Genomic DNA, 14,687 nt, shown 5'->3' with positions numbered 1-14,687 from the left:
ACAATCTTTCCAGGGCCGAATTGATCGACAAGGCTCTCATCATATACTCCCTCCTATCGTGTCTGGGCAGAATTGCAGACACTTTCAAATTCAACCCTATTTCACGGCTTTTTGTAATTCTGCTGGTCTCCTACTCTTAATATCATTAGTGCCAACGTGTACAACTATATCACCTTTTGTGCCCTTGAAAGATGATATCCGCTCTACAACGTCATCAACCTTTGCCCCTGGCAGACATACCCTGGTCCTGTTCCACCTATCCTTTTTATATAGCATGTTCCCCGTTTCCCTGACAATAGAGTCACCAACAACTAATAGTTCCTGTGGGACCAGCGCATTCTGCCTTGGGGGTTGCCGCTGTGTTGCGTGATGACCAAGTGCAAGCTCTGGCGTTGATGTGGGCAGCTGAGAGCTTGATGGGCCCCTCAATTTATTTCCTTCGAGGGCATCCACCCTGTCCTTCAAACTCTCATATAGGCCCACAACAACGCTGAGTTGTCGCCTGATTTCCTTACACTCCTTACATCGCGCACACACAAAGACATCCCCCATGGCAATATCATGTTCCGTTCCAGAGAGTTCGGCAAACATTTCACAAGTTGCACATTTTTTTAGGCTGTGACGCGTTGGAGAATCGCCCCCCTCAGTTCTCCCCCGAGTAAGATGAGTATGTCCAATTATCAGTCTGGCAAGTATTACTTCTTCTCTGCGACTCTCTCTGATGCTTGAGTTCCATATTTCTGGATTAGGTTTTACTTCATGTAGTTTATTGTTGACTTCATTTTTCCATATTTGGGCCCATTCATTTTCACTTTCTCTAATAATGATTGGACTAAAATCAATGTGTGGAACTAGCATTGTTCTGTTTGGCAGTTCTGATGCTGACTTAGCTGCAATGTCTGCTTTTTCATTGCCTTCTATTCCGCAGTGTCCTGGGATCCAGCAAAAAGTTATTTCAGAGTGTTTCTTTTGACAAAGGTTGATTAAAAACTCAATTTCTTGTAGAAGAGGGTGACGAGAATGTCGTTTACCCTGTATGGCTGAAATAGCACTGAGTGAATCCGAGTATATTAAGACAGAGAGGGATGACTGTTGACATATTTCACTTAATGCAAGCTGTATAGCATACAGTTCTGCAGTTAGAATGCTGCACTCAACTGGAAGGGATTTTGAAATTACATGCGAAGGGAACACGGTTGCTGCACCTACATGTGATTGGGTTTTAGATCCATCCGTATAGATTATGAGTTTCCCAGTGTGTTGCGAAGTATAGTTGGCATGCAACTGTCGGATATTACATAGTGGAATGGTATTTTTTGGCCACTGAGCGAAGTAAAGATCAATGTTTATATGATGTCTATTCCATGGAGGTAAAGGCATATTTGCACTTTCCGCAATTTTATTGAGATCGAGTTTCCACTTTTTTATTACTTCTTGAAGACGAATTCCAGCAGGTCTGGGTTCATTAGGTTTGGATTCATAAAGTGTTGACCATAAAGGTTGGTTGAGATAAACCCAGCAGGGGTGAGTTGGAAAGCTTCTTATTTTGGCAGCGTATTTGCAGAGTAGGCGTTGTCTTCTAAGATAAAGCGGAGGGTCGTGTGCTTCTATATACAAGCTTTGAACTGGCGAGGTTCTGTAGGCGCCTAGTGCTGATCGAAGGGCACTGTGTTGAATGGTGTTCACAGACCGTAAGATGCTGTTTTTAGCTGATGCATATACTATAGCTCCATAATCTAATCGTGACCGGATTAGAGCACGATATAAATTCAGCAATGACTGTCTGTCAGCACCCCAAGATGTTGAGGATACTGCACGAAGGATGTTTAATTTCTGGAGGCACGTAGTTCGTAGATAGGTTACATGTTTACGAAAATTTAATTTGGTGTCTAAATTCAGACCCAATAATCTTATGCAGTCTGTCATCGGTATTTCTCTGCCTTTCAGTTTTAATACAGGTTCCGGATGAAGCGATCGTAATTTACAGAAGTGTATTGCTGCTGTTTTCCCCTCGGTTAATTGATAGCCGTTGCTTTCTGTCCAAGTTTCAATTTTGTTTATTGCTATCTGTACTTGTCTTTCAATGGTAGCCATGTTCGATGATTGACAGGAAAAAACAAGATCATCTGCATACATATAAACTTCTGCCGTGGCTGGGATGTCTCTTATAAATGCTACTGGTACGTAATGCAAAGAGTGTGGCACTTAAAATCGATCCCTGAGGTACTCCTTCTTCTTGTGTGTGAATTTTGGACAGCTCATTCTGGAATCTTACTTGAAAGGTCCTGAGGTGAAGAAAATTCTGAATGAATCTAGGCAGGTTACCTCTCAGTCCAAGTTTGTATAAGTCATGGAGGATTCCATATCTCCAGGTTGTATCGAATGCTTTGGTAATATCGAACGTTATCATTACCATGTGCTGTTTCTTAAGAAAAGCATTTCGAATGTGAGCTTCAACCTTGATGTGGATATCAGTTGTACACCTGTTACGGCGGAAATCAAATTAATGGCATGATATAGCATCTTGATCTTCAACAATCCAGACAAGTCTCTTATGAACCATCTTTTCTATTATCTTTCCTAAACAGCTTGTCAAAGATATAGGACGATAACTATTGGGGGAGGAAGCATCTTTCCCAGGTTTCGCTATGGCTATCACAACTGACTGATGCCATGTATCAGGGTAAACATTCTCCTCAAAGATTCTATTGTAAAATTTCAGTAGTGAAGATTTTGAGTTTGAGTTGAGGTGGCGAACCATTATGTAGAAAATGCCATCTGGTCCAGCAGAACTATTTCTAGAATTCTGGAGAGCTTCATTGAGTTCATTCATCGTGAACGGAAGATTATAAGAATAAGATTGTTTTGTAACATAGTTAATTTTATATTTTTCCACGGACATTTTTTTGCGTCTAAATGAGTCTTCATAAGATTGAGATGATGAAGTGACTGCAAATGTTTCTGCTAAAGCCTCTGCAATATCAGTTGGAGAGGAAATATCTATTCCTTTCCAGTACAGGATTGGGGCTTTGGTCTGTTGATACTTTCCACTGAAGATACGGATCTTTTTCCAAATTATTCTGGGGGTCAGTGTTTCTGGAGATGGTAGAACTGAATCGAATCCACGCATCCTGTTTAGCTTTTCTACGAATTCGGCGTGCTTCAGCTTTCAGCCGTTTATAATTTATAATATTCTCCATTGTAGCATTTCGGCGAAAAATGTTCCAAGCTTTGTTTTGTTTCCTTTTGGCAAGAAAGCAGTCCCTTGTCTACCAACTATTATACCTTTGTTTCGTAATGTGAACTTTAGGTATTGCGCTGTCAGCAGCTCCAAGTAATTCTTCTACTATATGTCTAGTGGCGTTATTAATTGATGCAGTAAGAATCAAATGGTTATCAAATTGCACTGTTTTCGAAAACTTCTCCCAGTTAGCTCGGTGAAAATTCCACGTAATTCTTTGGTTAGATGTATAGTTTGTATCCGTCTGTATTTTGCAAATTATAGGAAAGTGATCACTATTGTGAAGGTCAGTTAATACTCTCCAATCAACACTAGGATACATGGACGAGGAACATATGGACAGATCTAGAGCAGAGCTAGAACCTGTAGGCAAGTGGATATAAGTATGCACACCGGTATTCAGTAGTGTTAAGTGATGGTTATCAAGTAGAGTTTCGATTATCCTCCCTCTACGATCCATGTTCGGGGAACCCCACAAAGGATGATGAGCATTTATATCACCTAGAAAACATACAGGTTGGGGTAGTTGATTAAGTAAATTATCAAGTTCTGCAATGGAACATGAAACGTTTGGTGGAATATAAATGGAGACAAGAGTGAGATTAATCCCAAGAACAATACGAACGGCTACTGCCTCTAGATTAGTGGAAAGCTGAACGGGTTTCGATGGTACATTACTACGAACTAATATTGCTACTCCTCCTCTTGCTGGAGAATCAGAACATCTGTCACGTCTATATAGTGTATACCGTGAGAAGTATGGGGTATAATTTGATGATAAATAAGTTTCCTGTAGACAAATACATGCAGGATCATGCTGGTGCATTAGGTATTTTAATTCGTCGAGATTGCTTCTTAGTCCTCTACAATTCCATTGAATAATTTTCTGCATTACTTGGGTTTAGGTTAGATGGATTGGTCTGATCGTTTGTTTTTCCCTCGATCCTGTTTATATTTCTCTCGTTTTGAAAAGACTGGGCGAGTAATATCCATCTCATCATCATCATGAAGCATGAGAACAGCATCATTATTGTCTAATTTCTCATCGATTTCCATGGTTCGTTCAGTTGGTTTATTTTGTGTACGATGAACATCTTTCTCCTTTAATAATGTGCCTGAGTTTGGAACGTCTTGTTGTGGCTTGGATGGCTTTGTATTAGTAGAATTTGATGGACTCTTTGTCTTTGTTGCTGTTAGTGTCTCACCATCCGCAAGGATGGATCTAGCCCATTGAATAAGAGATAATTTAGGAGGAATAGTAATAGAAGTCTGTGTAGAAAATTCTTTAGTGTTTTTGACTGCATTGGAATATGTTTTGGCAGGGATCACATTTAATATCTGTTTACGTGCCTCTTGGTAAGATACATTTTTCTCTACCTTGTACTTCATTATTTTCTTTCCCGTTTTCCATAATTCGCAAGTTCTAGAATATGCGGGGTGAGTACCCTGGCAATTGGGACACTTTGGCGTTGCTGCTGCTGTACATTCAGTTTGGGAATGGTCTGATGAGCCACACAGAGGACAGATTGTCTTACCTTGGCTTGCTGTTTGAGAATGACCATACCTCTGGCATTTAAAGCATCTAAGTGGATTTGGTATATATGGTCGGATCTTACAGGAAAGGTAGCCAGCTTTTACTGATTCTGGTAGATTCGGACTGCTGAAGGTAAGGATAACATTTTTTGTGGGTGTAAGGACACCATCTTGTTTGGTCATAATTCTCTTAGCACCGACAACACGTTGTGCTTTAAGTTCTTCGGCAATTTCTTCCTCAGAAACATTAAGGAGGTCCCATTCCGAGATGACTCCCTTTGAGGTGTTTAAACTTCTGTGCGGGGTTACCGAAATGGGAAGGCCTCCGAAGGTCGTTTGCTTCAGGAGTTGTCTAGAATGACTGGGATGGGAAGTCTCTATAAGAAGATCTCCTGAGCGAAGGCATTTGACAATTTTGGGAGTACCTGCTACAGCCTCTATGCTTTTCTGCACAAGAAATGGCGATAAGCTACTAAGAGGTTTCGTTGATAAAGAGTGTAAAATTAGAAAAGCAGGTATGTCATGTGAAGAATCATCTTTTTTGATTCTTTTTGCTTGAGATGACTCAAGTTCATGCGAGCACGTAGGCTCTACAGTCGGTGATATTAATGGATCCATAATTGCTCCTTTTCGCCCTGAGTATTAGATTAATACTCAGACTACCAGCCCCGCCACGTGGAGGCAGGAGCGGTGCCACCAGTGACCAAGCGATACGAGATTAGTGGTTAGTTTGTTAGAGAAATGGGTTATATATATATATAAAAAAGAAAGGTGTATTTCCTTCCTTGATACTAAGCTTAGTTCTTTATTTAGAAAAAGCCAAAATTAAATAACTTGAAATAAAGAAGGTTTTAACAATCTCTACAATCTGTCGCTTAGAGAAAATACGCTTTCAAATCACTTTGGAAATATCGCTATGATCACTCGCTTGCCACTCGGGGCCTAGCTTACCACGCGTCGGACGGGCAATAAACCAAAGTTTGCCTACTGCCCGCCTCAGTGTGTTCCATCAACCATCGAAAGAAGACGTTACTTGTTTGTCTCCCGCTAATAAAGTCAATGCAGACGCATTTAAAAATTCTAATTTTTAAATGAGCCAGATGAAAATGTTACCGCGAAGGAGATAATGGTAAAAGAACTAGATGAAATCTTTCGTATCGCAGAGAACCTCAAACAAAATGTTTGAGGTCCTCTGCGATATTTATTTCGCCAGGACCCAGAGAAGATTGTCGTCGGCTATCCAAAATTGATTGATGAAAAGAGAAAGTCAACACTGTTCAAACGACTCTGCTCAAATATTTCCGTAACAAATTGTTTCTTCGTTGTGTATTTTATGTCAGAGGTTCCCAAACTTTCTCGGTTCACGGCGCCCTTAGTGTCTCAGTAATTTTAGAAATACCTAACCGTTCCATTTATTAAGTAGTTGGGTCCAAACAACTGTTGAAAGAAATGTTGAAACCAGGAAAATGTTGAAACTGTGAACTACCTCGAGCTAGTAGTTCACGCGGTGTCCGACAGATGTCGAGTATCGCTGTATTTTCCTCGAAAATTTAAAATACTGTATTCCATCCACGGAACCGATGTTTTATGCAATAAACATTTAATTCCATAATTATTTTCATTATTTTTTACATGGTATACAGTTAAAAAGTTATTTAAAAGGTATTTTTAAACTTCTTTAATGGCTTTCCTGAAGGTCAAGGACCAATTATAATTTTTCCTATTGATCATTATATTCGATTATCGCGTTTCAGTTTTGCACGATGCGCTCGCGAGACGAATTAATCCCGTTAATTGAGGTCAGCCTATAATTTCAATGAAAAATGATCATTTGGAACAAATAAGCATAAATGCAATAATTAATAAATTCGTATCTCTTTAAAGCAAGGAAACATAAATTTGTATAATTTTTTTAACATTATAATTTTCCTTTTATTTTATTATTATGAAAGAGTACAATTACTGTGATTTAGAATTTAAAGTTTATTTCCAGAATTTCAGAATCATTTTGTTATTTTTGTTTGTCGTTTCATTAATTGAAAAATATGTGAAATATGTTGTAATTCTTTTCATTTTCAATAAATGAATACAATTTTATTTACTCCTTATTTTTTATTATTTTTTTAAATCCAAATATTTTGGGGCGGCAAATTTGATTTTGCTTACTGGCGGCACATAGGGTCGCAGCGGCCTTGCCAGGCGGTTACCAAGTTGCTTACGGGTTTCATCTAATAGCATATGGAGATTATTATATGAACAACAATTGTAGGCGTTTCTAAGAGTTTGTCTTCAGTGAATTTAATTCTGAACTCTTAAGCTGCAGATACATAATGAACAAAGTAACAAATTCCGTCGGATCGAACATGGATAACGATCGTGGATAAAGGGCATCCAGAAAATTCAATGAATGAAAGTAATATTAACGAATACAGTATATGTATCGACCACGTGTGTCTTACCCATTATATCTGTTCATTGGAGAAATTTCAGGTCAAGCACAACTCGCAGTTTATTTGATTATCCAGGCTATTTAAATGTCAAGTTTTACACTTTACAGTCCCTTTAAAATTTTTAAGGACTCTTCAAAACGCGAATATTTATTTGGCAATACAGAAACCTTCGATAATCTTTATCTCTTCCTTCTAATAATCTCCACACCCTCCCGATTTAACTGTCGCTAATTAATTGAGAGCAATTAATTGCAGGTCGAAAACCATGCCATATTCCTTGACGCGTGTCGCACAGGGCTGGAGTGGCAGGTTTTGGCCCAGCTGCCAACAATCTTGGTCCCATCTTAATTACTTATCATATCATGACGATCAGTCAATGACCTAAATTTCACTAAATCACCTCTTGCAGCGGCCCTGACATGAATGCTTGAAATAGGAATACATATTTAAAAGTTGATTATAATTGTATTGTTAAGCTTTCATAATTATGGCAGCAACAATGCATTGCCCAGTGAAAACATTATAACTACCCTCCTGTTTTAGCAATCGGCTGTTCTTCCCCGAGTTGTGGCACACGTGTCGCAGGAGAAACAGTAAATGTGATACTGGATCGACATGGGCAAGGGACGTGACCTGACGAGCTTCGAAAAAAATTACGATTGTCGGGTACCGGATGAAGGGTGGAAATATTACGGAAAGTGCGAATCTTTTCTCATGTTCGCGGAGTGTTGTAGTTCCGAGAGTGGAGAGAGCAGCAGTCACGGGCTAATAGCGGGTGTTCACGCCTCAGCGATGGTCGTGACGAACGTAGTTTGTCCCACCTTGTGCGAGCCGGTAGATGGAAGACTAAATTGGGATGAAGAATAGCTGACTGTGCGCGTAGTAAAGTGGTATCGTCACCGTCCTCCCCACACTGGGTGGAAAAGACTCTGGTTCGAATCCCGTTAATGACGCAAGGAAATTTTATCGGCTTTTTTTCACTCCTGTTTGAGTTAGTTGGTCTCAGGCGTAATAGCAAGTATTTTCCCCGAAAAAACTGCGGGTTTTCGTCCAGCAAAGCAGGCAAATCGACCAGAGAACACGCAACTTATAGTCACAAAACAAATGGGTAGTTGAAAGTAAATTTCCAGGTAACCCTAATTATTATTATTATTAGCCATATGGTGCAAGGAAGCCTGAGAATTATGCTGCACCAGCCAAAATGAAAAAAATTCCCGAGTTACCCTGAGAGAGAGAGAGAGAGAATACAATAGTTTTTACTTTAGTTTTTGACCATGGACTATGAAATTTACTGGGCCTATTATTCTAATATCCAGAGTGCAATGTCTGGATATTTTCTCTTACGGGAAACATTGTTGTTATATTATTCTGCTGTTTTCCTCTCTATGGCAACCCATGTCACTGGGGCATGGTTCCATAGGGAGGTTATTATCAGAATCAAAAATAAGTTAAATACACGTCATGGAACTATATTGCTGACACTTAATCTTGTACGCATAACGGTGAATAGAGTTGCACTGCAAGTATTAACAGGAACTATTCCCTTATATTTATATTTAATCTATAAGATACCAAATTAAGAAGTAAATTCCAACCAGGACACTACATATACAGATTAATTTAAAAATGATATAAAGAAAGAAAGGAGAAGATACTGGGATGCTTTGGTTACTATTTGGTACACGAAATTGGGATGATGAGGCTGTGGGAGTGGTTAAGGGAAAGTTCATACCAGAGGTGTGAATTTTTTTTATTGAATCAAATAAATCGAACGTGGTTTCCAATAGGACTTCAAGCAACTTCTATAGTGACTTGTGAATGATTTTGTACCAGAAAATGAAGAAATATTTGTATTCAGTTCACAAGTATTCCAAAAATTTGAAGAATTTGCGATTGCAGCATTTGCAAGGAGGAAGCAAATTCCATCTGCCCAGAATTCTACAGTATAGAATTCCGAAATAGTGTTCTGTAGATAATGGTAACTCACAATATGCTTGCATTTACTGATGAAAGATTGCGAACGCTATTGTTCTTCCTGTGGTGGTCATGAAGTTTTTTTTTTTTTTTTTTATTGTATGATAAGTATATTTAGGGTACAACTTTAATAAGGAGAGTAAATAAGTTCAATTATGGGTGATTATATATATATATATTTTTTTTTTTTTTTTTTTTTTTTCTCTTCTGGGGTGGTACTGGAACTACACCAAGTATCTGAAGTCCCAACAATGTTCGCATTTAATGTTTTGACTAGCACTTCAAATTCATCAAATTTGTTTACTACCCTCATAACATTGGTGTGCATGCAAGTATATATGTACCTGTTCTTACTCTTATTTACCCTAACACAGACCATGTGTTAGGCTATTTACTTGTTCATGAATGGCTCCCAACAGTCCTTGAAATTCCTGGCACCTTGCTTTCCAGGCTGCTGCTCATTCCAATTGAAGCACTGTAAGAATCACTTTCACTTCTGCTTGCAGCTATTGTTGATCTATTAGTCTGTGTACTCCCCCCCTCCCCCACTAAGCTAGCAGTTTTCCGGCACACCTAGCACTGCCTAGATAGAACCAGCAAATATTCTTGCACCCCCTTCTATTTAAGTGGATCCCATCCCTGTAGAAGCAGCCTCTTCTGTTTACAAGAACAGACCACATTGAGAAAATTTCTATCCCATGTGCTTTGTACAATCTCTCCAGGGCCGAATTGATTGACAAGACTGTCATATACTCCCTCCTAACGTGTCTGAGCAGAAGTGCAGATACTTTCAAATTTAACCCTAACTCCCGACTTTTTTTTAACATTGACCTGTACTTGTTAAGTAACTCTGCAGATCTTCTACTCTTAATGTCATTAGTGCTAATGTGTACAATGTGTCTCTCTCAGGGTAACTTGGAATTTTTTTTAGCTGGTGCACCATAACCCTCAGGCCTCCTTGCACTATATGACTAGTAATAATAAAATAATAAAAAAACTTACCCTGGCAGATATACCATGGTCCTATTCCACTATTTCTTGTTGCACATTATATTTCCCGTTTTCCTGACAGTAGCCACTGACAACAACTAGTTACTGTGGGACCAGCGCATCCTGCCTTACGGATTGCCGCTGTGTTACCTGATGATCAATTGCAAGCTGTGGCGTTGATGTGGGCAACTGAGCTTCATTTAAATCCTATGAGGATGTCCAATCTGTTCTTCAAGTTCTCATAAAGGCCCTTAAAAACGCTCAATTATTATTATTATTAGTCATATGGTGCAAGGAAGCCTGCAGCTTATGCTGCACCAGCGAAAATAAATTTCTGAATTACCCTGAAAGACAGAGAGAGAAGGGAATCACCAATCAGGACCCTGGTTGTGCCAAGCCCATACTCACCAGATGTGAGCCCCTGGGATCAATTGGTGCGTAATACCTTCACACTCTTTACATCGAGCACACACAAGACATGATATTTCCCCCTTGGAAATAGCATGTCCAGTTCCTGAGAGTTCTTCAAACAAATTTAAACATATTCTCAGCGGATACCTACCCATGAAGGGCCAAATAGCCTTGAAACGGCTGGCTGAGTGGTGGTGGTGGTTTGAGCAAAATTTACTCATTTCCTTTTTTTCGGATCCAACTTTTTTCTTTTACTGTCCTTCTTCGTTCCTCTAACTCTTAAGTTTTTCTCCAACTTTAGGAGATTGTAGGTATTATCTAGTCCCTACATAATATGTAGGGACGTAATTCTCTTTAACCTACAATCTCTCTCTTTCAGTGTAAATGTATATATTATATACACTGAAAACGGCCGTCTGGGTGGTGTTATCCACTGCTAATAAGTAACAACAGTCTTCTTTATTTGGGAAACGTTACTTATTCGACGTTACTTAATCGTTAATATGCACGGAAACTGAACTTGGCCTGTTATAACGTAAGAACACTCATCGGTGAAGACAGGATATTAGAGCTGGAAAAGGAATTAGAAAATGTGGATTGGAATATCATTGGTTTGGCTGAAACAAGAAGAAGAAATGAATCACTTATAAGTTTATCAAGTGGAAATCTGCTGTACACCAATGGAAACAGTGAAAGGAGTGAAGGTGGAATTGGGTTTCTGGTCCATAAAGATTTTAAAAACAACATTTTGGAATTCAAAAGTACATCACCAAGAGTGTTAAGACTAATACTCAAGATTTCTAAGAGATACAAGCTAAAGATTATAATGATTTATGCACCAACATCGAGCCATGATGATGAAGAGGTTGAAGAAATGTACACTGAAATTGAGAGTCTTCTAGATGAGCAGAAAACCCACTACACTATTATTATGGGAGACTTCAATGCTAAGGTTGGAAAAAGACAAAACAGCACAGAAAGGGGAACTATAGGAAATTTTGGAATTGGTGAAAGAAATGAAAGAGGTGAAAGACTTGTGGAATTTGCAGAATCTCAAGGACTGTCAGTAATGAACACTTTTTTCAAGAAAAGGGTGAACAGAAAGTGGACATGGAAGAGTCCAAATGGATTAACCACTAATGAAATCGACTTCATCCTCACTAACAGAAGATATATTGTGAATGATGTTACCGTCCTGTATAAGGTAAATGTTGGAAGTGATCACAGAATGGTAAGATGTACACTTGATATAGATGTAGGAAAGGAAAGGAAAAAACTGACTCGAGTAAATAATACAAAGGTCTTTGAAATAACAGAGGAGAAAAAGCAGTATGTACTGGAACTTAAGAACAAGTTTGAGCTTCTGCAGACTGCTGAGGACCAAGATATCGAAGAAGAATATTACAACTTTTTGAAAGTTATAAAGCCCAAGAAACCTATAGGGAAAAAGAAATCCAAAGAAGAAAAAATTAGTCAAGAAACACTTGTCATGATGAACCGAAGACGACAAATGAAAAGCAAGAAAAACACTGACAGGGAGAAAATTGAGTATACTGAGTTATGCAAAGCCATTAGAAAGAGACTCAGAGAGGACATAAGAAGATTTAACACAAGAAAAGTAGAACAAGCATTAAGGGAAAACAAAGGATTTAAATCAGCAGCCATGAGCAGTAATACAGAAAGACAAATGATACTGAAACTGAAGAATAGCGATGGTGTACTTATAAACAGCAGAGAAGGCATAATTCAAATAGCAGAAGACTACTATAGAGAATTATACAAGGAGCAGGGGAATGATGCCAGCAGTGGGGAAGATGGATTGCAAAGTAGCAACACATACGACATACCCAATATTCTTCCTGATGAGGTAGAGCATGCATTGAAGAAAATGAAGAATCAGAAAGCCCTGGGGGAAGATGAAGTTACTGTAGAGTTGTTAAAATTGGGAGGAAGAGACATAACACAAAAACTGGCAAGGCTCTTCACAAAGTGCATTAGAAAAGGTGTGACGCCTAAGCAGTGGAATAATGCAATCATAGTTTTGCTGCATAAGAAAGGAGATAAATCAGAAATTGGAAATTATAGACCAATTAGCTTGTTATCCCACATCTACAAGTTGTTCACAAGGGTCATTACTAACAGATTAGAAAGAATACTGGATGAGAATCAATCGAAAGAGCAAGCTGGCTTTAGGACAGGATTCTCAACTATGGATCACCTTCATGTAATATCACAGCTAATGGAGAAAGCAAATGAATATAAAACACCATTATGCCTGGCATTTGTGGATTATGAAAAGGCATTTGACTCCATACAGCATAAGGCAATGTTTCGGGCACTGGAAAGACAAGGCATTGATACCCCATATATTATGATTTTGAAGAAAATATACGAGAGTGCTACCTCCTTTATTAGACTAGACAAAGACAGTAGGAAATTTAAAATTGAGAAAGGAGTTCGACAAGGAGACACAATATCTCCGAAGCTGTTTACTGCTGCCCTTGAGGAAGCTTTCAGAAGATTAGACTGGTCGCAGAAAGGAGTCAATGTGAATGGAGAGTACCTAAACCATTTACGATTTGCAGATGACATTGTGGTCATAAGCCATGATCCCAAAGAATTAGAGGAAAATCTTAATCAGTTATGCACAGCTAGTAAGGATTTTGGACTAAAGATGAATATGGCTAAAACAAAAGTAATGATGAACAAGTATGCCACAGAAAGGGAAATAATGATTGAAGGAGCAGTAATTGAAAAGGTGGAGTCATATACTTATCTGGGACAAGTTATTAGCTGTAATAATGATAAATGGCTGGAAGTCAAGAGAAGAATAAATTTTGGATGGATAGCATTCAGAAAATATAGTCACATACTGAAGAGCAATATCCCAGTTTGTCTGAAACGTAAAATAATGGACCAATGTATACTCCCCATCATGACTTATGGAAGTGAAACTTGGGCACTCACCAAAAGAATGGAAGAGAAGCTGAGAACTACACAGCGAAGAATGGAACGAATCATATTGGGAATAAGACTGTTAGATAAGAAGAGAAACACATGGATTAGGCAACAAACTCAAGTAAAGGACATTCTTATCAAAACTAAAGAACTAAAATGGTCTTGGGCAGGACACATAGCTCGAAGACATGATGGCAGATGGACTAAGAAAATAACAGAATGGTATCCAAGAGGAGCTAGAAGAAAACCTGGAAGACAAAGGTGGAGATGGATAGATGAAATTCATGAGTTTGTGGGTAGTAAATGGATGTCCAGTGCTCAAAACAGAAGGAACTGGAAAGTTGCTGGAGAGGCCTTCATCCTGCAGTGGATTGAAAATGGCTGATGATGATGATGATGATGACTTATTCGAAGTATAATCCTATAGGCATTTTGTTGCGAAGACGTTCAGTATGAGATGTAAGGAAGCAATGCCTCTGTAATAATTTCCATTAATTCATTGCGTATGGACATGATGATGCATTTGTACTAACTGATATATGTATCTGTAAATTTTCCACAGCCTGAGGCTTTTGCCCTGAATTTTTATTATGGTGCCATATTTTTATTGGTTATAGTACAGATTAGAGCATTCAATGTGTGTGTCTTCAAGCTTGGTTTCTGTTACAAGATCTACGTTGTCAAAATTTGAGTGTGACGTGCCTTTTACACAGTGACGACCAAAATTCTGCGTGGTGTGTATCCAGCTTGTACTCGAAAGTTTTCTTGCTCTTATTTTGTCGATATTTTCGCTGCAGCGCCTTACTTTATAATAACATGCTATGTGGTGCAAGTTTATAACCACGTGATTTTGATGGCTCTCTCGAAATTTGGGTGGAAATTAGATCGTAATTAAAATTTTTTCACTTGATGGCAGTATAATAAAAATTGAGAGGGTGTCTTGTTATGGAAATGTATGTGGTGCGTATCTAAATTCAAAATACATGTATGTATGTAACAGTTGTCAGATCTGTTGATTGTTTACTATATGTGTGGTCTAAATTTATCATTCCGATACCTATCTTATATGAAGTGTATGATTAGAGAGCGTTTCTTTTGGTAACAATTGTTACTAATCGAACTGAGAAACT

General features: G+C 38.6%; 1 protein-coding gene across 4 annotated transcripts in view; it reads left to right on the top strand.

The window, feature by feature from the left end:
- Positions 1 to 13,959: 13,959 nt before the first annotated feature.
- LOC150077438 (RING finger protein 141-like) overlaps positions 13,960 to 14,687 on the top strand; it is a 123,529-nt gene continuing 122,801 nt past the window's right edge. The window contains exon 1 of one of the 4 annotated variants that reach the window (XM_090386861.1): positions 13,960 to 14,016. The gene's annotated coding sequence lies outside the window, so the exon portion shown is untranslated. The other 3 variants (XM_090386862.1, XM_090386859.1, XM_090386863.1) reach the window with 3 other exon arrangements.

Source organism: Mastigoproctus giganteus, chromosome 12, assembly GCF_048544385.1.
Source record: "Mastigoproctus giganteus isolate SK-2022 chromosome 12, ASM4854438v1, whole genome shotgun sequence".
NCBI classification, from domain to species: domain Eukaryota; kingdom Metazoa; phylum Arthropoda; class Arachnida; order Uropygi; family Thelyphonidae; genus Mastigoproctus; species Mastigoproctus giganteus.
This window is presented reverse-complemented; position numbering and strand designations above follow the sequence as displayed.